We start from the raw sequence: 6704 nt of genomic DNA on the forward strand, positions 1-6704 counted from the left end.
ATATCTGTTGATCCAACTAAAGTACAAGAAGTGATGGATTGGGAATCTCCTATTTAAGTTCATCAAATTCGCAGTTTTCTTCGTTTAGCTGGATATTATCGTCGGTTCATTACTGAATTCTCCAGAATAGCCAAGCCTATGACGGAGTTATTGAAGAAGGGAGTGAAGTTTGTTTGGAATGATAAGTGTGAAGAAGCTTTCCAAACCCTTAAAGCACGATTAACTACTGCTCCAGTATTGGCTACACCGGACAGTACCAAATCTTTTGATGTCTATTGTGATGCTTCGGGTACGGGACTTGGTTGTGTGCTTATGCAGGACAATCGGGTTATTTCTTATGCATCAAGAGCTCTCCGGAATCATGAGAAGAATTATCCAACCCATGATCTGGAGTTAGCAGCTGTCATTCACGCTCTTAAGATTTGGAGACATCATCTTATGGGAACTCACTGTAATATTTACACTGACCATAAGAGCCTCAAATATATCTTCACTCAAGCTGATCTCAACATGAGATAGAGACGCTGGCTGGAGTTGATAAAAGATTATGATCTAGAAGTGCACTATCATCCAGGAAAGGCTAATGTGGTTGCGGATGCACTCAGCCGCAAGTCACAATGCCATTGTCTATCTATAGAACCATTCAATGAAACTCTATGCCAGGAAATGATGAAGTTGAACCTAGAAATGGTACCTCAAGGAAGTTTGAACCATATATCCCTTGAGCCTACACTTCATGATAGCATCATCATGGGGCAATTACATGATGAGGGAATCAAGATCATCAAGGAAAAGTTATCACAAGGAGAAGCAAAGTATAAATGTTTCCGAGTGGATCATAGAGGAGTTCTATGGTTTGAATCTCGACTGGTTGTACCCAAGAATCATGAGCTTAGAAAGCAAATCCTTGATGAAGCACATCTATCGAAGTTTTCGATTCATCCCGGTGGTACCAAGATGTACCATGATCTCAAACAAAATTTCTGGTGGACTCGAATGAAAAGAGAGATCGCCAGATATGTTTCGGAATGTGATGTTTGTCAAAGAGTTAAGGCTAGTCACTTGAAAGTAGCTGGTACTCTCCAACCTTTACCCATTCCATCCTGGAAATGGGAGGACATCAGTATGGATTTTATCGTTGGTCTACCCACTACTCCTCATAAGCATGATTCTGTTTGGGTAATCGTTGATAGACTCACCAAGACCGCTCATTTTATTCCAGTACACACCACTTATTCTGCCAAGAGGTACGCAGAGATTTATTTCGATCAGATTGTTCGTTTACATGGAATTCCAAAGACGATTATTTCTGATCGTGGGCCTCAGTTTATTGCACGTTTCTGGGAGCAAACTGCAAGAATCCCTTGGAACAAAATTGATTCGTAGTTCAGCTTATCATCCACAAACAGATGGGCAAACTGAACAAATCAATCAAATCCTTGAAGACATGTTGAGGGCATGTACTATTCAATATGGCAAGAACTGGGTTAAGTGCCTAGCACTGGCAGAGTTTTCATACAATAACAGTTATCAATCCAGCTTGCAAATGGCACCATTTGAAGCATTATATGGTCGAAGGTGTCGAACTCCTTTGAATTGGTCACAAACTAGGGAATGCAAAATTTTTGGGCCCAGATTTAGTCTCTGAGGCAGAGGAGCAAGTCAGAGTCATCCAGGTTAATCTTAAAGCAGCCCAATCAAGACAGAAAAGTTATGCAGACAAAAGAAGAGATCCTTTACAATTCGAGGTAGGGGACTTTGTATATTTGCGAGTATCTCCTACTAAAGGTGTTCAACGATTTGGCTTAAAAGGGAAATTAGCACCCCGATACATCGGACCATTTGAAATTATCGAAACTTGTGGACCCGTTGCCTACCGACTTCGTCTTCCATCTCAGTTGGCTGCCATTCATGATGTCTTCCATGTATCACAACTCCGGAAGTGTACCAGGGTACCTACTGAAATCCTTGAACCACAGGATATCGAGATTGAATCCGATCTATTCTTATACGGAGTATCCAATTAAAATTCTTGACACAAAAGAAAGAAGTACTAGAAGGGAGAAAGTTAAAATGTACAAAATCCAGTGGAATCAGCATACTGTAGAAGAAGCTACTTGGGAGACTGAAAATTTTCTCCAACGAAACTTTCCAAATTTTCTCAGAACCAATCCAGGTACCAAGTCTTTGCACCCTTTTCTTCCTGTAATCTCGGGACGAGATTCCTTTTAGGGGGGAAGGCTGTAACACCCCGAGTGTCTGCACAGTAATTAAATAGGTGTATGCACAGTAATTGTGTATGTTTGATATGCATCATGTGCTTGAATTGCTTAAAAAGGATCTTTTTATAATTATGAAAGGTTATATGTGTAATTATGATTTTATGCAAGGTCCTTTCTATAGTTATTTATGATTATAGCTTTTGTGGAGGGTGTTTTTGTAAAATTTCAGTGCATTTAATGCATGGCAACCAATTTTGCTTGTAAGTCTATGTTTGAAGTGAATTTACGTTGAAAAAGACAAATTTCCTAGAATTCAAATTCCTTTCTCTGTTTTTAATTTTAGCTCTTGAATCTTTAGTCAAATAAATTTTTGCACAACATCAAAGTTGTAGATCTTGAAAAGTTGAACAACTTTCATGTTGGGCACTTTTCCATTTGAGCTTTGGTTTAAAAGTTATCGCTGGTTTACAGTTTAGTCCCTAGGAACTTTTGGAAATTGCAAAATCGCCCTTATTCCCTTCTTCCCCTCCCTGCTCTGCTTCTCGCCGCCGACTCCACCGACAGCGCCGCCGCCGACGCCTTCCCGGCTTTCCCGGCCATTACTTCGCCGTGCGCTGGCACCCACGCGTCGCGGACGACCTCCTCCCCCTCCTGTTGCCTCGCGCTGGAGCTCCCCGGCCGTGCCACGCGCGCCGCCAAGTCCAGAAGCGCCCGCGCCGCCGCCACCTCGCCGTCGCGGTGGAGATCCCGCTGCAGTGGCCGCCGTTCCCTTCTAGCGAGCGCCCGGGCCCTACGAATACCCCAGAAACCGATTCCTACCGCCCTTTTGCTCTATCCTCGCTCCCACACCGCAGAACACCGCCGCCGCCCCGCTGGAACGCCGGCGAGCTCACCCCGCCGCGGAGCCGCCACCCCAGACCCGCTCCACCCCTACAGCCCCCACCTTTAGCCGCGCCTCGTCCTAGCGCAGCTCCCAGGCCACCTTCCCCTCGCCCAAACCTCACCGGAGCTACCCCGCCGCCGTGCTCCGAGCCCGCAAGCCGCCGCTCGCCGTCGACACCCTATCTCCGACCACCCTAGCCTCGATTCCAAGCACCCAGAGGTGCGCCTTGAACCCGTGAAGCTCCCACACCCCTCCATCCTCGCCGCCGGTGAGCCCCTCGCCGGGAAACCGCCGGTCAAACCCGCGCTCCCCCTCTGACCCAACCCAAGGACCTCGGTTTTGAATTTGAAAAACCCCAGGGGGTTATCTGCGTAGTCAGTGACTCATAGGAATAGTGCCCTAGGGACTGCTTTGTAATAGTTTGCTGTGATCTTTGAAATTCAATATCAATTCATAGAAAATTCGTAAATTAGCAAATCTTGATGTTTTGGAATCCTCTTGAAGAGCTCTATGCAGTAGAACCATAATATGTTAGGCTTTAGTTGTAAGTTTTGCTGTAGACTTTGATTTGTGTTACTAGGTATATGAATACTAGTTCTTTAATCTTTTTCTTATGTGATGCTTGAAAGCTGATATTGCTCTGAAATTTTGGTGGTAGTTTACTCTTGTTACACTAGCTTTGCTATAAAAATTTCATGATCAGTTATTTGTTGTAGCTATTTATTTGATTTAATCCTTGTTTAGTATACTTTATTTATGATAAATAGTTTATGTTCTTGTTAATTCCTGAAAATATTCCTGAGCGTTCATGTGGAGTATATTAGCTTGACCAGGAAGTTTGAGCCTTAGTTCATGACTATAACAGGAGCTAAAATTGAATCTTGTTAAACTGATGTCTGTTTTGTTTATTTTCTCAGAATTAATTCCGTATAAATAAAATCATAAAAAATTCACGGTAGATAAATCATCCCTGTGTAGATCTCCTGTTAAATTTTGAGTCTCTGTTTGGCTCTAGTTTGATCTGTATAATTCGAGCTTGTATTAGGTGTTGCCTGCATAAATGTTTTATTGTGATTAAATGGTTTCATGTCTTGGCATGATTTTTACAAGGGTAGATTACATTGTTCATGTTCTATTTAGTGTAATTCTGGTAGAATTTATTACTATTTGTACTCTGAGTTGTTGATTTATTTACAAACCATGACTTAATTGTATAGGAAATCACCACCACTCATTTTATGAAGTTAGTTAACTTCTTTTGTGCTGTTGATCATGATGCCTTGTGTAGTTAAATTTGTTATTTATCTACTCTATAAACGATTGCCCATGTTTGTTTATAATATTGTTCTTGTATTACATATAGACACGACTGCCTTATCGGACGGGACTTACGAGCTGATTCCGGAATCTGACGGAGGTGATCTCGAAGCTCAAGTAAACACTGCGGAACTAACTGAAGCCCCGGACCAAAGTTCGGAAGAGCCTAGAGCTGAAATAGTTAGCAACTACCGAGAAGGCAAGCCCCGGACATAACCTATACTTCAAATTATTATCACTACTGTTATTTACTTGTGCATTTACAGTTCATAGGTTTTGAATTGAAACTCTAGATGCATGAGCCTAGGAACCTATGTACTGAACACTAGACCTGAGTTCGACTACTTGCTAAGCGTATAGGACCGGTAAAAGTCGAGTGATTGCCTGTCACTCGCGAGCTTTATAGGAATTGCTTGTTTACTTTCTGTTATCAATATAAGGACGACGGACGGGGTTGTGTTCAATATCAGGACCTACTCTTTATTGCTTTTCAGCAAAAGAAAACCAAAGCCTTACAAAGCCTTGCATAGTCTAGCTAAGATGGGCTAATTATACCCGTTGACGGTTAAGTCTTGCTGAGTATTAGAATACTCAGCCTTGCTGTTGAAACCCTTTTTCAGGTATGACTTTTAAGGATCAGATCGCTAGCTTAACCTATCCTTGCTCGTTGCCTCCTGGCTAGTCCGTAGAGTGGGATACGTCTGCGACCGGCAATGACTATGACGAGTAAAACCATGCTTGGGCTAGCCTGGTATACTTTTGCGACGTGTTGTAGTCGTCGTGTTTCGTCTTCCGCTGTTTAAACCCTAAAGCTTTACACTTTGGCTTGTAGAACTCTTTTACTTAAGTTGGTTCTGTAATAATCTTTTGAACTAGTTTGTAATCTTTACTATACCTGTGTTGTAAAAATTGTGGTTGTAATATCTCTGGACTCGCCTTCGTGCGGGGTATGCTTGTTCGATCCGAGAATCGGTGGTTGTATCGGGACGTTACCCGACAGACCAAAAATTGTTCCGTTTGAAGTGCGTTTAAGCTAATGTTGCCTTTATGGTGATGGCCTGCGCACTTGAGCCGGGATAATTTAGGCGGTTCTGCCACAGTCCGGCAGCTCCACCGCCGTCGCCACACTCCCTTGCACCGTTGGCACGGGCACTAACGCGACGATACCCTCGTCCCGGGCCTCGGTGGGCTCTGAGACGGGGGCTCATTCCACCACTGGCGCCTCTAGCGCCGTCTCCTCTGCAACGCCCTCGCCCTCGGCCCTCGGGGGCTCGAGGACGAGGGTCTCCTCTGCTTGGTCGGCAGGGCACTCCTGCGCGCCCCCACCAGTCTCTCCTCCTGTGTTCGGTCTGGCGGCGCTAGCCACGTCGCCCCGACCGGCCTCGACTTCGATGTCCGGCCGGGTGGCACCATCCACACTGCCCCGGTCGGTCTCCTCGGCGTCGTCAGCCTGAGCGGCTTCTTCGACACCGCTCTGGCCGGCGCCGCCCTCCTCCTCCTATACTCGGGCTTGCTGGACCGCCTGGGCCCCTTGAGCCATGGCCTCCCGTAGCTTCGCGGCCGCCGCCACGAGGTCCACGGAGGGCAGGGGCTGCGGCGCCGTGTGCGGTGTGCTGCGTGCCCCGGTCTTAAGGGCCTTAGCCGGGGCAAGCTGCACCATATCCTCGGCGACGGCCCCGGGGCTGAAAATCGAGGAACATAAGTTGAGAACAACAGGATCGAGAAATCGACCAAATACGAAACAGAAACGAAACCCAAGTTTACTCACCCGGATCGAGCATTCATGCTCCGCTTCCTTGTGGCGCTTCTTCGGGCCCGAGGCACCGTGCCGCCCCTCGAAGACTGTCCCGAGGGTGCCCCCCTCGTGTCGGCCTGGTGACTCAAGGCTGCCAGCACAGACGACTTCGTGCCCGCCGTAGACTCGTCGCCACGGACAAGCACCTGGGGTGCGGGCGTTTCCTCGCCCGCCGTCGGAGGGGATGACTCCCGCTCCGCACCCTCGAGGGACGGACCCGCCGATGGCTCCGCCATGACCCTTGTTTCTTCTGCCGCTGCCGACGCCCCCTCATCGGCATCCCACTCATAGGTGGGCAAGGGGCTCGCGCCTGCGGCTGCCCCGTCGCCCCTCAGAGCGTGGTCCTCAGCGCCCGAGGCCTCCTCCTCGTCCTCCTCCGAGGACTCAGGCGTGGCGGGCCGCGACTTCCCCTCCGAGCGTGCGATCTTGCACGCCTTGTCGTGCCTCGCCTTTCTCTTCCTCTTCCTTTCGACCTTTGCCTCTGCCG

This window comes from Panicum virgatum, chromosome 1K (genome assembly GCF_016808335.1).
Source record: "Panicum virgatum strain AP13 chromosome 1K, P.virgatum_v5, whole genome shotgun sequence".
Classification (NCBI taxonomy): Eukaryota; Viridiplantae; Streptophyta; class Magnoliopsida; order Poales; family Poaceae; genus Panicum; species Panicum virgatum.